We start from the raw sequence: 15597 nt of genomic DNA, 5'->3' as shown, positions 1-15597 counted from the left end.
AAGACAAAAGCCATGTGTAGCCTGGCCCAGACTCTGAATGTCAATCAAACTCTTTTTGTTTTATATTTTGCCTTTATTTTATACTCTTACAGGTCACGTGGGAGAGTGAGAGGAGGATACCATGGAACAAAGCTATCTGACCAGAATCAAATGACTCCCTGCCTTTTTCTCTGTACCTCAATCCATACACGTCAAGGAGAAACTCTCAGCTGTCCAGGCTATGATTTATGTGCTGTAGGTGTCTGCCTTGTAGAAAATGACTGTCATGGGGAATCCCACCCCCTTGTCTGTCTCTCTTTGCCATGTTGTGACCACCTCGCCCACACTTTAGCAAGAGGATGAGCACCACGCTCAGTCTCGATTTGAACAATACCAAAGGGATTACCGTGCGGATGAGAGCAGCCTGACTCAGCTCAATCCCCATGTGAGGGAGCTTGGCTGGACTCATAACGCTAAAGTGCTGTCATGCACATTTCTCAGTCAGAGGTATGGTTTTATTATTTTATCAATATTTAATGATATAAACGCTCTCAAAAGACCACTGTCATTCTCCAGAGGCTTAGCTGGATGTGCAGACATTTGAGGTTTAAAGGCAAAGCGGAAGCATCGGCTGGCATTGGTTTTATGTGGAATCTGAAAATAACATGTTGGATAGTTGCTTTGCTATAAAAGAGACACGTCTTTTTTTTTTTTTTTACTTAAGCCTGCCAAGTTTGTTTTCATAAACATGTTCCTCAATAATGGTTGGTTCTTTTGTTTTGCATTTTCATTTGCTGTTTTAGATTTTTTTGTCATGTAAAAAGCTCTGATAGATGCATCAACCTTTTATTCCCTGTAAAGTAATGAAGATAAACCAACCTGGTCTCACAGGGATCCGTGAAATAGGCAGGGATTTGCTTAACTCAAAATCCGTGGAATAGCCACGGAATCACTCAAATTTCCGTGAAACTACAATGCAAGTTAATGACAGTCATATCCCGTGGCTATTCCAACATACAAAGTGATTATGTACATTCACTGAGTGAATATTTAGAAAATAAAACATATATTTCTTGCTAGAAATGTGATCAATATCCATTTTTATGCAGAAACTAAGTCAAAATATTGATTTTTTCACTAAAAATGAGAGAACTGTCCGCCATGTTTTTGTTCTGACTGCCAGGACCTTAAAAGTCATGTGACTTGGAACAAACCAATAGGAAAAAATATCCATGGAATAGCCATTTACAGTATTTCATTGTTACTGAAACTGAATTAACCCATTTATCATTTTATGGTCTTTTAGTGTCATGATTTAGCAGTTTTTCACCGTAAAATCTACATACATTTTTTTCCAGTGTATCCTGATTGGTGAAAATGAATTACTTTCAAGAAGAGTCACTGCTAGTGAGAACTATTGTATGTTGATTTTAAGTACACACGCAAAATAACTAGTATGCAGCATGGGTAAGGTTTTTTTTTGTATTGATCTTTTTTATGGCAATATTTCTTCTTAAAGAATACACTATTTACCACAGTTTTCAGTAAGGGCCTCTAGCAACCCAGTGGTTAGTGCAGCTAAGAAAAGACTGCCAGTAAAAATAAAACTATGTGCCAGTATAAGAGCTCTTCAAAGTACAAATACTACATTGTTATTTCTAAAAATGTTATTATCCCACAAATACAGTCATGGAAAAAGTTATTATACTACTTTTTTCCTTCAGTTTCTTGTTCATTTTAATGCCTGGTACAACTAAATGTGCCTTTGTTTGGACAAATATAATGATAACAATAAGAGAGTTTAATATAAGAGCTGATATCTAGACATTTTCCATGGTTTTCTTGATAATAACCAAAATCATTATCAAGAAAACCATGGAAAATGGCTAGATATCAGCTCTTAAAATAAACTTTAAACAAAAAAGCAGGGAGAAAACAAGGGTGGTCTAATAATTTTTTCCATGACTATATTTGGAGAAGTGGTTCTCGATTGCCTATTTTATCCAAGGAGGTAAGTCCAAATCTACGTCAGTGCGTAAGGTTAATTCATTGTTATTTTACAGCACAGGGTAGCACAGTGGAATGCAAGTTGTAGTCCCTTTATGCTACATATTAATAACAAAATAAACAAAAGAACAAACTTTTTTTTTTTTAAATGGTGGAGTACGGCCCTCTTTCAAGTTGTGCTCAATTTATGCAAAATCTATGCAAAATGCGTGGTCTTCTATGTATTTTGCACTTATACGTTGTGCTTTTTTGTGATTGACACTGGATGGTGGTGCCATATGAATCATCAAGAGAAGAAAATCAAAAACTCTCCTCCTGCTGTCTATGCTGAGGTTTTCTGGCTGGTCGACGTTTTTTAATGTAAACGTCAAAGTACACTGTAAAAAATGTTTGTAGAAATGACAGTAAAACACTGTCAAATTACATCACAAATAGGGTGTAAATTGTGTATCACTGTAGTAGACACTTTTAATTACTGTAAATCAAAGAATAGCAAAAAACTTTAACTTTTACTGTCATAAACTGTAGAAAACACACAGTTTTGCTGTAAAAATATAACATTACCATGTAAAATTAATGGAGAAATACCATGATGTCACAATGACACAATGACCCTAAAAATAACGGGATTATTCAGTCTAAATTACAGGTTTTGCTGATTTTTACATCTAAATTTACAGTAGAAAACCCACTCACTGTATTTTTTACGGCAAAGTTCTGGCAACCACAGCTGCCGGTATTTTACCGTAAATTAAACAGATTATTTTTTACAGTGTAAGCACAGAGGAAAAGGTGAAGACTATGGGCACCAGCTGTGATCCCCGACCACATGGACAGGAAAGACTCTCCCTGTGTCCACCTGGACTTCACTCTCACAGAGCAGACCAAAAGGAGTTAAACCAAGTGTGGATCTTCTCTGCCTCATATCCTGCTGGACAGCATATGAGAACTGGATGGTGGGCTGCAGGACCTCTGAGCCTGTTACAAATGAGTTGACAGGAACTGTGGTGTCATTTGTTTCTCTGGGGCTTGGCTGGGTCCTGGAGTGCTGGTGTCTCCTATTCTGTGTGGTGAACTGACAGAGCAGAGACGTCCTGATAGGGAACATCACTGCACAGATAGTCTGACTAACCATTTGAAGACTGTTGGGATAAGCACTGTCCCTTTCAAACGGAATTCTCTTCCCCTTCTGCTATCTCTGTGATCTATTTTGCAAGAGCACCGTCGCTGTATCCGGGGCTTAGCGCCCACCAAGACAATTGTGATTGGTTTAAAGTAATACAAAAAATGGGGCGTTTTTATTTATTTATTTATTTTTTTTAACAATTTTTAATGTTCTCCCTGATGTTCAGATTGGTCTCCCCCTCTAAAAATGTCAATGTAAGGCATTTGTTAGTGATTTGCCAATGAAGCTTCATGAACTATTTTCTTTTGAGCCCACTAGATGGCGCTCTTGGTTTAAAGAAAAAGGCTCAAGCAATGGTAACTGAAAGTGCTTTTTAGCCTGTTTTTGAACAGAGAGCGCCATCTAGTGGGCTCAGAAAATAAAAATAATGGTTCATGAAGCTTCATTCGTACATCACTCGTGAGCAGCGAAATGCGCATTTTGACAAACGCTCATATGTGTCGTTAAGGGTGGTGTTGACAAACACTCTAAAACTCTATTCTGATGTTTAGATTGGAGATCTTGTTGTTGACATGTTGTTTTTTGTAAATTAAATGATATATCCAAAGTTTCTTACTAAATTACATTACATTACATGTAATTTAGCAGACGCTTTTGTCCAAAGCGACTTACAATAAGTGCAAGAAACATGGTTTGTCATATTGTTACTAGAGTGAACAATCGCTGTGAGCAGGGTTTGAACCTGCACGGGGAGACCCCATTGGATTTCGAGTCCAACGCCTTAACCTCTCGGCCATCACAGCTTTTCATTTTCATAAATGTATACAATCTGCATTCTATTGTTTATAAATGGTTAAACTCATAATATACTGTTTTAATCAGCCGTGAACCTCGCATGGCCAGTACTGACATAGTTGAGTTTACTGGTTGAAATGAACAAGTCATAAAGAATGTTAACACCTGACACATCAAAGCCCACATCATTTCATAGCATAGGGTATAAGTGGAGCTTATCTGACTGTAGTATAGGTTAGTGTGTCAAAGCAGATATGTTACTGCTGAGGTAAACCCACAGAGAGCTCTGCAACAGTGATTTTCTGTCTTCACTGAGAGTTTGTTTATTTGGTCTTTAACCTGATGATTTATAGACAGTTTGAAAATGTGGTGGAGGATGCGTACACAAAGCTGAACACTTGCCAAGAAAATGTTACAGACCAAAGTGAGAACCAGCAGCCTGGATACATTTAGTTTCTGAAAGTTTCCTTAAGCCATTTGAAGTGTGCATCAAGAATCTTTATGGCCCAGCACACTTGTCACCCTATACAGAACTCCTGTTTCATGACAGAACAAAGTAGCTCTAAACACTGGCTAACACTCTGACGCCATGACATAATGACACATAGGACACTTAACCACATATTACGTACAGACAAATTAACCAATGGCCCGTAAATTTATACAAACATACACAATTGTATTTGCTCTATTTGCATGCAGAGCATTATTATTAAGGTGCCCCTGTCTATAAGGTGGCTGGCCAGTGTTGAGAGGAGACCCAATCTTCCATCCTTATCAGACCATGTGGTTATGTTACTCCCATTTAACAGAAGCCCATTTGTTAAATTAACAAATGTCCTATTTTAAAAAAAAAAACAAACACATCAAAATTATCCTTCCCAGAATATCAACCAACTTCTCAAATTATACTTAAAGTTACTGCAAGTGTAACATTGGTGTAGACTGAAATAAATTTGTATTTGTCGATTATAAAAATATGCAGCTTCAATACAGCATTAAAACATTATTTTTTCCATACTCTTTGGTCAACTTAAATGTACATCATAACTTACGAAAGTCTATGGCCCGCCACCTTAACCTCAAAATTTGGCCAACTTCAAGTTTAGTTTTAATTTTCCCTTGCTAGGCTAGCTTTTGAGTCCAAATCTCCGGAGGTATTTTTTCAGTGTCCAGCGTCTCATGTGCACTTTGGTTCTCACTGCTTTCTGACAAAATCATATTGATAAATTGTCATTATGACCTATTAGTAAAGCTGGTAGGCTAGTTTAGACTTAGTAGGCTGTTTTATCGTCATTGTAAGGCTTGAAATAAGGTTTGCGGCTCCATTCCGACATTTTTCCCCCTCCTTTTGGCCAACAGTGGCTCTTGCTCATAAAGGTTGCCGACCCCTGGTCTAACTATTGGCCCGGTGCTGGCTGCAGCTCAGCTGAGCCCAGGCTTCTGTGGGAGATTGGTGCTCTTACAGAGGTTACCTGCTGATAATTAATGCAGTCATAGTTACTAATGAGCTCAGATCCACCAATCTTAGCACCATTAGCATTCCATGTCACCCTCTTCCTTCATGATTGGTATGATGAGTGGTAACCTCAATGTACGGATCTCCTATGGCAGCAATTAGCTAGCCAGTGGGAGAACTATTGCTGTTGTTAGCTTGCGGCTAGCCATTAAAGCTCAGCCTCCTCCATGTTTGCTTCTCACATCGAAGTCTAAAGCCATAGGGCTTCCTGGTGGCTCACCTGTACAGCACATACTATTAAGGCTCAGTCCTTGGTGCAGTGGGCTTGGAGCCCTTTCCTGCATGTCTCCCCCTTTCACTCTGTCTCTCTGCCACTGTCATTAAAGCTGTAAAATGGCCAAAAAAAAAGACGAAAGCCATGTTTATTCAATCCCGTCCAAGACTCTGAATGTCAATCAAACTCTGGTGAGAGCTGTGTGGAGTCAATCCCAGCATAGACTGAATTTTCATCAGTATTTTGAGTACATCATCTTAGAAAAACTATTTTTCTATCTTTTTCTCTGCTGGTCTTGTTTGCTTATGTAGGTCATATGTAGGTCATAGAGGCATCGCTTCATAGCCAGTTAATAACTCCTTGTAATAACTTGAATGTAACTTTTCTCTCACCAGAGGGGTTTTTAATGCAGTAATTGATATGTTTACAATGTTGGTATTACATTTTCATACACAAACTCAAAACTTCAGATCATCATGAATTGCCATCTTTATTTTTGTCACCATAAATATTTGCACAACGGCTATCTGTAGTAACATTGTTCTGATGTTTAATTACCAAGGTAAGCCATAAGCCCTTTTGTTTTGTCTCTCACCGCATATGTATTATTAAGATCTGAATCACCTCTCCTATTAATCTGTTTTGCTATGATGTTTACTGTTAAATATGCAGATGGTGGAAAGATCACTTCTCACTTTAGCTTCAGCTGAAAAGTTTATGTAGGTGGCACTCTTTGCAAACTAGCAAATTATTTTTTTCTATTTTGAGAATATGGCAATGCATATTTAAGCTATTTTAATATTTTTGGAGATACACCAGAGTGTGCACTTTTGAAATTAACCACTTTGAAAGGCCGGTGCTTTGTCTTTGATGTGGAGCTAAAGTCTAAGCTGCTGTGTGTTTCCTCTTCAAGGCAACACTCGGGAGGTTTGTGTTCATAGTGAGGGCAAAGTTTTAGAGACTTTGGTGATCTGAGAGAGCCTGGTTCACTCACAGAGACATCAAGCATCAAGGCGGAGAAGAACAAGAGCGGGCACTTGCTGCACTCTGTGGATTATTATGCATTCAAATGAAACACTTAGTTAAGACTAAAATAGTAAAAAAGAAACTTTGTTTTATGTTGGTCATAGCTCAGAGTCATTTTCTCTCCGTTTGTGAATACAGTAGAGGACTACTTAACATGCAGTATGATGGCGAGTAGAGTCAAAGGTTTTTGTTTTGGGATAGACTACTTTCAAAATTTCTGTAAAACAGTAGAAAGTGCAACAAAACCCATTTTTATGAGAAAGAAAATGTTTTTTTTTTCAGCTTTTCTTACAAAAGACAAGTGATGAAATTACAGATACCATAGAGAGTAGTCCATGTTAGTATTCTACAACCAGAGAGACAATCCTGAGTGAGTTCGGGAGATTTTTTTCTGCCTAAAGTGACAGGTCTGGGCCAGGTTCAGAATGTTCAAATGTGCTTTCTCCGACACAGTCATCTGAATCCATGTGTGTCATGGAAAAAGTCCTGCTAAGAAAAACATCAGTATCAGTTTTTTTCTGGAAATGCCCAATAGGGCTCTTACTTTTATTTGAAAATGGAAAATTCCATGCTGCAGGACTGGCAGCTCAAAGCACCGGAGGAGTTATGGTGTCTACACCGCTTACACAGGAGCTTTGGACCGATGGGAGATGGAGGTTTTTTTTAACAAGAGCTACCCATTCGTAGGAGGCTGAGAGCATCTTAAGAAGCTCCCGAACCTGCAGGAGAAACCAAAAAGTCAGTCTTTACCCGGTTTTGTTCATTTATCATTTAAAGTTCATAGTTTTGTCACAAACACTGATGTTCTCAGTGAGTTTGTGTTTGAATGAGAAAATAACACAAAATAAGTAAGATATTCAAACTAATTCAGCAATTATTTGGTGTAGATGGTTCACTGATAATTATATTTTGTGTTCAGAGTGAATTATATCTATAAAGCATTAACACACAGAACATACACACTTTGTGATGTATGCATTTGTAAGAGATTACAAACAGTTAAATATGCTAAATCTAAAGTGCATTAAACCTGCATTCTATGTTGGTTCACGGTGACATTTGACCTATGACCTCCGTAATCTAATCAGTTCACCCTTGAGTCCATGTGTACATTAAAACTATATATGGTTGTGACATTTTGTGTGATATGAAATTGTTTTCAAACTTCTGCATGAGTTGATGCTGAGTTATTTCATTTTGCTTTGACTATTTACGTGAGTGATGGTGTCTACACCGCTAACACAGGAGCTTTGGACCGATGGGAGGTGGAGGTTTTCAGGCCAGGGGCGGGGCACCGGTATCATGCCTGAAGTGGAGCCAGGTGAGCAGGCAATGAAACTGGGTTCAGCAGCCTTTAAAAATAAGTATTGGACTGTTTTAGAGATCTTCTAGGTGTTGGGTTAGTGATATTAGCTGGCTTGCTATGTCTTGTATTGCTGCACTTGCTTGACGTTTGGATGTAAGCAGTGCTTAAGTGGTTTGGTTTGGAGGGTTACAGATTTGTTTAACCTTGACTTTTGCAAAATGTGACAGCCCGAATGCCTAACAATCATACTTATGTTCACATGAAAAATAAGAACCGAGGGCGTCCCGGTGGCTCACACTGGTAGAACGTTACCATTAATAATAATAATAATACATTAAATTTATATAGCGCTATTAAAGGTACTCAAAGTCGCTTAACATGACAGGAAATTAGACACACACAAACACAAAATACAGAAGAAAACAACTAAACAGAGATGAGAGATTATGAGTTCAGGTATTGTAAGCTATTTTGAAAAGGTCGGTTTTGAGTTGGTTTTTGAAGGCGTGGAGGGAGTCAGAATTGTGGATAGCAGGTTATTGAGGGCTTTGTAGGTGATGAGCAGGATCTTAAAGCGGATTCTGTGCTGGATAGGGAGCCAGTGAAGGTGCTGAAGGATGGGCGTGATGTGGTCTCTGGAGCGGGAGTGGGTGAGGCTGAGTCCTTTCTGCGGCGGAGCCGGGTTCGAATCCGGCCTGAGCTCCCTTTGCTGCATGTCCTCCCCTCTGTCTCCCCCTTTCTATCTGTCACTTTCAATAAAAAGCATGAAAAAATTCCCCAAAAAAATCTAAAAAAGAAAAATAAGAACCGCCTCTATCCATCACATCACCCCTGTCCTCCAACAGCTCCACTGGTTCAGTTCCGTATTCAATACAAAGTCCTCCTGGTAACTTTCAAGGCTATTCACAACCTCGTCCCCCCATATCTGTCCCACCTCCTCCATGTTCACACTCCCTCCCGCTCCCTCAGATCCTCTTTCTCCAAACACCTGTCCGTCCCCTCCGCCCGCCTCTCCATTATGGGGAGCAGAGCATTCAGCCGCTCTGCTCCCCGCCTCTAGAATTCATTACCACCTCAGCTCAGGAACATTGACTCACTCCCCCATTTCAAATCACAAATCAAAACAGATCTGTTTAAAACTGCCTATTCCCTCTGATGACAATTGCCCTGTCCAACCTATTGTATTGTTCTTAATTCTGTGTATTTTATTGTTGTTTCTTTTTCTATTTTTTTGTACGGTGTCCTTGAGTGCCAAGAAAGGCGCCTTCCAAATAAAATCTATTATTATTATAATTATTATTTTTTTTACCTCTAGTGGATATTGGACTTAAAAGCATTCCCTGTTGAGCATAAAAGGAGAAAGTAGACTCCATAGAGGTTGGAGTCACACTTGAAAACACTTATTAGGTTCCTGCTTCCTACCGACAGTCAATGTTTTTTTTCTTTTTAAACGTGAAACATGAAATTTCCCTTAAACTAACCAAGTCACTTTAAATAATAATAATATTACTAATGATACTAAACATATTTTACATTAAAACAATGCATTTACCCGTGTAGTGTAGCACAGAATAAAATAGAGAAACAAAAGTGAACTATAACAGGATATAAACTTAATTATAATTTTAAAGGCTTTCCATTAAAAGTGAGCGTTATTTAAAACTAGACTGAGAGGCAGGGAGTTCAGAGGCCTTGGGTGCATGGACTGGAAAGGACCGGGTCACCTTGGTTAACAAAGTCAGTGGTTGTATCACTAGCAGAACATCATAGAATGCTCTATGGTTATTACTTGCAATAAGGACCCACTTAAATAGTAATTGAGCTATTTCTATTCACTTCCATGAATGTAAACAGGTTGTTGACGTCTAACGTTGAGCTGGACATGCGTCAATGCTGCATTACTCTGGTTCACATCAGGACAGGTGTTCAATCTACTCACTCAAGCCTCACTGTTAGTCAGGCGCTCCTCTAAGCACCTCGGAGCTTGGTCTCCCTTATTACACAGTCTATCCCCCTCTCTAATCCCACAAAAAGTTGAGAAAGCATATTAAATGGAAGTGAGGGAGAGTTGCTACTGTTGCTAATTGGATTGGAGCTGGCGGGCATTGGCTCGGCGGCACAATGGGAGCAAATGAGAGTGAACAGGCAGATTCTCTTTGGCTGAGGTTACAGTTATTATTAGGCACTGACGGAGAGGTAATTCACTCAGATCAAATGGATTTTGCACTTGTTTTTTTGATCTATAGACTGTCCTGTGAGGCGGGCTCAGTGGTTTGCTCCGCACCCTCACAGCAAGGAGGTTCTGGGATGCAACTCTAGCTGGCTGGGTTCTCTCTGTGATACGAGATACTTTGTACAGCTAGAGTTTACATATAGAATGAAAGCTAAAATGCCAATGACTCCACTTTCCTAGTCCCTACATGCCAAGACTACAATACACTTGAGTATAATCTAGTGGGGGGTATACACATACATATTTTTCATTTGTGATAATTGGACTGTCTGTATATACACCTGGGTTCTTTAATTTTGTTTTATACAAGCTATTTTTTTCTTCTTTAGGCATACAAGGCGAACAAAGTGCTCAGATTCTACAATGAAGACTTTTAACAGTAAACATGGTATGGGGAAAATCATTTGTTATGTTTTCTGTCCTTTTTTATTTCCTCTTCTTCATTTGCATATTTCCTCCTGGTCCTATTCCCTTATTTTTCCCTTTGTTTACAACTTCCTTACTTTCTTCTGTTATTCCCTCATTTCTCAAACATTTTCAAGATCTCCAACCTAAACGACAAAATCAACCGTTTGTCAATGCCACATGTAACGACACATCTGAGCATTTAAATGAGCGTTTCTACAATTCTACAATGTCATCTAGCAGCAATTTTATCCAAAGCGATGTACAAATGAGAGTTAATACAACACAAGCAAGGATTAAGTCAAGAAACATAGCAAGAGTAACAGCCATGGGTTAAGTTTGAGTCCATTAGGACACAAGTGCTTTTAGGTCGCTGAGCGGTCAGTGCGATACTTGTCGTAGTCGTCAGTGTAGATCAAGAGTGAATGTGTTCAGTAAAGAGTTGGTCTTCAGTCTCTTCTTAAAGATTGAGAAGGATTCAGCAGAACGGATGGAGTTTGGAAGTTGTTTCCACCACCTATAGGGGCTCTACAGAGGAGAAGAGTCTGGTTCGAGACGTAGAGGCCTTCAGCTGTGGAGGGGCCAGACGTCTTTCACTGGAGGAGCGTAGTGGACGGGAGGGTTTGTGGACCTGTACAAATGGAATTCACAAACTGTCAGCCACAGAAGTTACATAAAACACAAGTTACGTAAAAAGTTATTTACTTTTGTTTTCACATGGGACCTGAACCCCATTTTCCTAGGTGACAGCCCTCCTTTTATTTGAACCAGCCGCCCTGAGTGTGAAATCAGCCATTTAAACTCTGCATCTACTACTGTGTCAGCAAGATGGCGATGGAGTACAGTCTCAAACGTATATATGAGTTGTATTTTGTAGTGATGTACAAATGAAGCTTCGTGAACCATCATTTTTATTTTCTAAGCCCACTAGATGGCGCTCTCTGTTCAAAAACAGACTGAAACCACACTCGGTTACCATTGCTTGAACCTTTTTCTTTAAACCAAGAGCGCCATCTAGTGGGCTCAGAAGAAAAATAAATTGGTTCATGAGGCTTCATTGGCGCATCACGAGTATTTTGTTGCATGTACAAACACCTACATTGACATTTTTCAGGTCAGACCAGTCTGAAGTATTTAAAGTCAATTTTTGACCTCAGAAACCCCATTCACCAAAACAATATAACCACATGGTAAATTTTATAGCTTCTATGGAGCTTTTCTTTTTTTGCAAGATTTTGCCACAAAAACATGTAGATGCTCAGTTATGTGAAGTTGCTGTCCTCATTTTATTCTATTCAGAGGTGAGAAAAAAAACATCAGCAAGCGTAAGAGCTTTCACACACAATGCAGTTCCTGGAGCAAGACAAAGTTATAGACCTGTCTTGTTTCCCAAAAGCATCTTAAGGCAAGGATGATCACTAAATCCATTTACAAAGCTACCCTCTCGTAGGGGGCTGAGAGCATCTTAAGAAGCTCTCGAACCTGCAGGAGAAACCAAAAAGTCAGTCTTTATCTGGTTTTGTTCATTTATCATTTTAAGTTGATCGTTTTGTCACAAACACTGATGTTCTCAGTGAGTTTATGTGTTTAAATGAGAAAATAACACAAAGCAAGTAAGATTCAAACAAATAAAGCAATTATTTGGTGTAGATGGTTCACTGATATTTAAATTTTGTGTTCAGAGTGAACTATGTCAAGTATATAAAGCATTAACACACAGAAAATACACACTTTGTGATGTATGCATTTGTAACAAATTACAAACAGTTTCATATGCTAAATCCAAATCTAAAGCAAATGAAAAGTGCATTAAACCTGCATTCTATGTTAGTTCACGGTGACGTTTGACCTATGACCTCCGTAATCTAATCAGTTCGCCCTTGAGCCCAAGTGGACATTAAAATATTTTGTGTGATATGAAATCGTTTTCAAACTTCTGCATGAGTTGATGCTGAGTTAATTCATTGTTTATGTGCTGTTATTAAAGTTTTCACAACCGAAACATTGGTATTCATTACCAATATGCTTTTTTCATCACCGCAAAGCATTGTTGTTGATGATTTATTGAGTTTGCACAAATCGTATTCCCCAAATATTTAACCATTGTGCACCCCATGTACATTTTTTGCACATTTCTTTTTTAAATACTCAATAACTTTACCTGTGTTAATGCTATTGGGACCAAATTTTGCAACGATATGTGTTTTCTATCAACTTTTAAAATTTCAACCTTGTATCAATTGATAGGGCAATATTTCACTGTGTCAAAAAAATAGTTCCTCTGAGTACCTTAAAGACATTTTTTGCACCATTGACTCCCATTCAAACATACATTTTTGATCCTAGTCTAATTTGAGCATAACATGATGTTTTATGAATGTATACCTTTCCAATCTAAGCTTTTGGCTTGAAAAAATTTTTTTTTTTCAATTATCCATCATATGATGTCATTTTTCACTATATGGCTGAGGGATCCATTATATGCTGTTTCAATGAGGCTTTCTCCTGTTGCATTTCTGACTATTGCTTGGCAACAGAATACATGATTACAACTAAAATGGTCTGAATGTGTTGGTACTGATTGTCAAGTAATCTGGAGGTTATTTGAGATCCCTCTTAGCCATACACCAACAAAATGGTATGAGACTGGAAAACTAAGGGACTTACCAGCATTAGAGAATGCTGGAGAAATCGGTACTTACCAAACCTGATGTAATACACTAGGGCACTGTGACACTGAAGTGATTTTACTATAAAAGATGATGATCTGTTATATGCATGCCATTGTATTGACTACTATTGATCTGACATAATGGATGTAGAAATGATTGCACTAAATGAAGTAAGTAATGATTTTATGAGAAATAAGATTAACAAATTAATATGATTAAATGGTTTAACTGTTGAAATGAAATACAATAGTGATCCAAAGAAATGATATGACTGTGACATTGATTCTGCTGATTTTGTAAAACTAAAAGACAGTTAGGGCGAGGTTGTTAGAAAAGAGGAATTGAAAGGAGAGCAGAGTTGAGCGAGACATGTTGTAACTTGGTGTACGTGCAAAACTGAACGAAGTCGTGAAGTTGGGAGGAACGGACTAAAGGAAATCTGGCCGGCAACAGAAGAATCATGGTTATAAAAAAGAATTAAACCAATAAGACAATGATTTGAGGAATGGTAATATGAAACCCTTGAGTCTTGGGCGCAGTAGGGTATAAAAACTGCTGCCCGACGAAATTCAGTGTTACCCCTTGCTGCATCCCTCACGAGGAGTAGCAAGACTTTTACAACTCTCTGGATTTGAGGACTACACCCGATCGACCACATCGGTGGTAGGACTTGGATTTTTATAGCTAACAGAAGGAGACGGTTTTGAGGACGTTTTTACATCAAGGAAGAATATTTCCAATTTTGACAGATGAGGACGAGAGATAAGTTTTGAAGGGTAACCACTTCCAACATTTGTCAAGATGGATTAATGGATTCTTCTTTCTTTGTTCTTGCTGTATTGGATTACGGTTTCGGACGAGGATCTTTCTGACTTTGGACAAAGTGGATTGCCTCGGTTGAAGACCGTTTTTCGGACAGTGCGTTTCAAGTTGCTTGGCCAGGCAACTTTTCCCGTTTTCCTCTTCAAATTGGATGGATTACAATTCCCAGCTACAGCTTCATTTATTATAGGAAAGTTAGGGTTAGGGTAAGACAAATCAAACCATAATCATTTTTATTATTATACTCTTATGAATTTGATCTGTAATCAACTTTTGAAATATTACATGCTGTATGCTTGCACCTTGCTATATTATCAATAAATTCTCAATTGCATTTAAAGTGAAGTAGTGGACATTAGATCTCTAACTCTTTTGTTATAATAAGGTTGTGTGTTTAAATAAGGTTCTTACAGGTTAACTCCAGCCAACAAATCAAACTTGTCCTAGGAGCTTTTATTCTCAGCTACTAAATCTGACCTAGCAATTCACCAAGTGCAAAGATCGTTAGAGGAGAGCTGCCGTTAAACGGGCGCGGCCAGCGTGGTATCTGTAGCTTATGGGTTATCCTATGGGTGCCATTCTGGCTTAAGCAGGGCAGGTGCTCGGTATTAGGCAGTGAGAGCTAGGCGAATCTTCTCGCCACCAGCTTATAAAGTTCCTGAAACACTTATTGTGATAATATCCATAGTGTAGGGAACAAAACCCCTTAGTGGAGAGCTGGTCCAGAAGTCCCTATTTTTAGGGCATTCTCGGGGATCAAACACGTGGCGCCCAACGTGGGGCGTGACAATAAGAAGATTGTCGTGCCCTCGGAAGAACCCCAGCGGGAGCAAGTCGCCGCTGTTCGTGTGGAACGACCCCAGAAGAAAAGAGAAAGGCTTGAGGCAGAAAGGACATCTGCTAGAGAGCCAAAGAAGCAGTCAGCAGGCACGCAGAATTGCCTGGTGATCTCCTTTTGATCCGAGGAGAGCCAGAGCTCCACGAGTGTCCCCTGAGCAGGGAGAGTGGAGAAAGGAGCGACCGCAGAAGCAGAGGAGTGAGTCCCTGAGAGCGGCGCTGAATAACCCAAAGGTCTGAAATTCATCCCTGCCCGAGACGTCCCGGGAGGCTTTGAAAGACAGACAACTCGAGACGACGAACAAAGCCCAAAGCACCGCAAGATGGCGGCTGCAGAGGGAGGAACAGAGATACTAGTGGACCTAAGGGAGATTGATAAGGAAGCAAGTCCCTCAAAGGGCCAAAAGAAACATGTTTATGAGAAACTCAAGTATAGCGGTGTTCTCCCACATCGCGTATACCTGTTTGGGGATGGATTTGACACTTGGAGCAAGGCTACTGCTGCTAGTTTCACCCAGTACATGGTGGCGGGTTCGAGCCAGCTGGGGGAACGAATGCAAACGGGTCTAAGCAACAGAAAGAGTTTCTACGCAGACACCATTATGGATGGCCAAGCACTGGTGGTTTTACCAAATCCCCGTAAAGTGAAATCCAGG

At 39.3% G+C, this 15597-nt stretch overlaps 1 non-coding gene across 1 annotated transcript; it reads right to left on the bottom strand.

The window, feature by feature from the left end:
- Nucleotides 1-3833: 3833 nt before the first annotated feature.
- On the bottom strand, nucleotides 3834-3915 carry trnas-cga (transfer RNA serine (anticodon CGA)). Its single transcript has one exon. It is a non-coding gene; the product is annotated as a tRNA-Ser (tRNA).
- Between the last annotated feature and the right edge of the window lie 11682 nt (nucleotides 3916-15597).

Source organism: Centropristis striata, chromosome 23, assembly GCF_030273125.1.
Source record: "Centropristis striata isolate RG_2023a ecotype Rhode Island chromosome 23, C.striata_1.0, whole genome shotgun sequence".
Taxonomy (NCBI): Eukaryota; Metazoa; Chordata; class Actinopteri; order Perciformes; family Serranidae; genus Centropristis; species Centropristis striata.
Note: the sequence above shows the minus strand (reverse complement) of the source record. Positions and strands in the feature narration are given on the sequence as shown.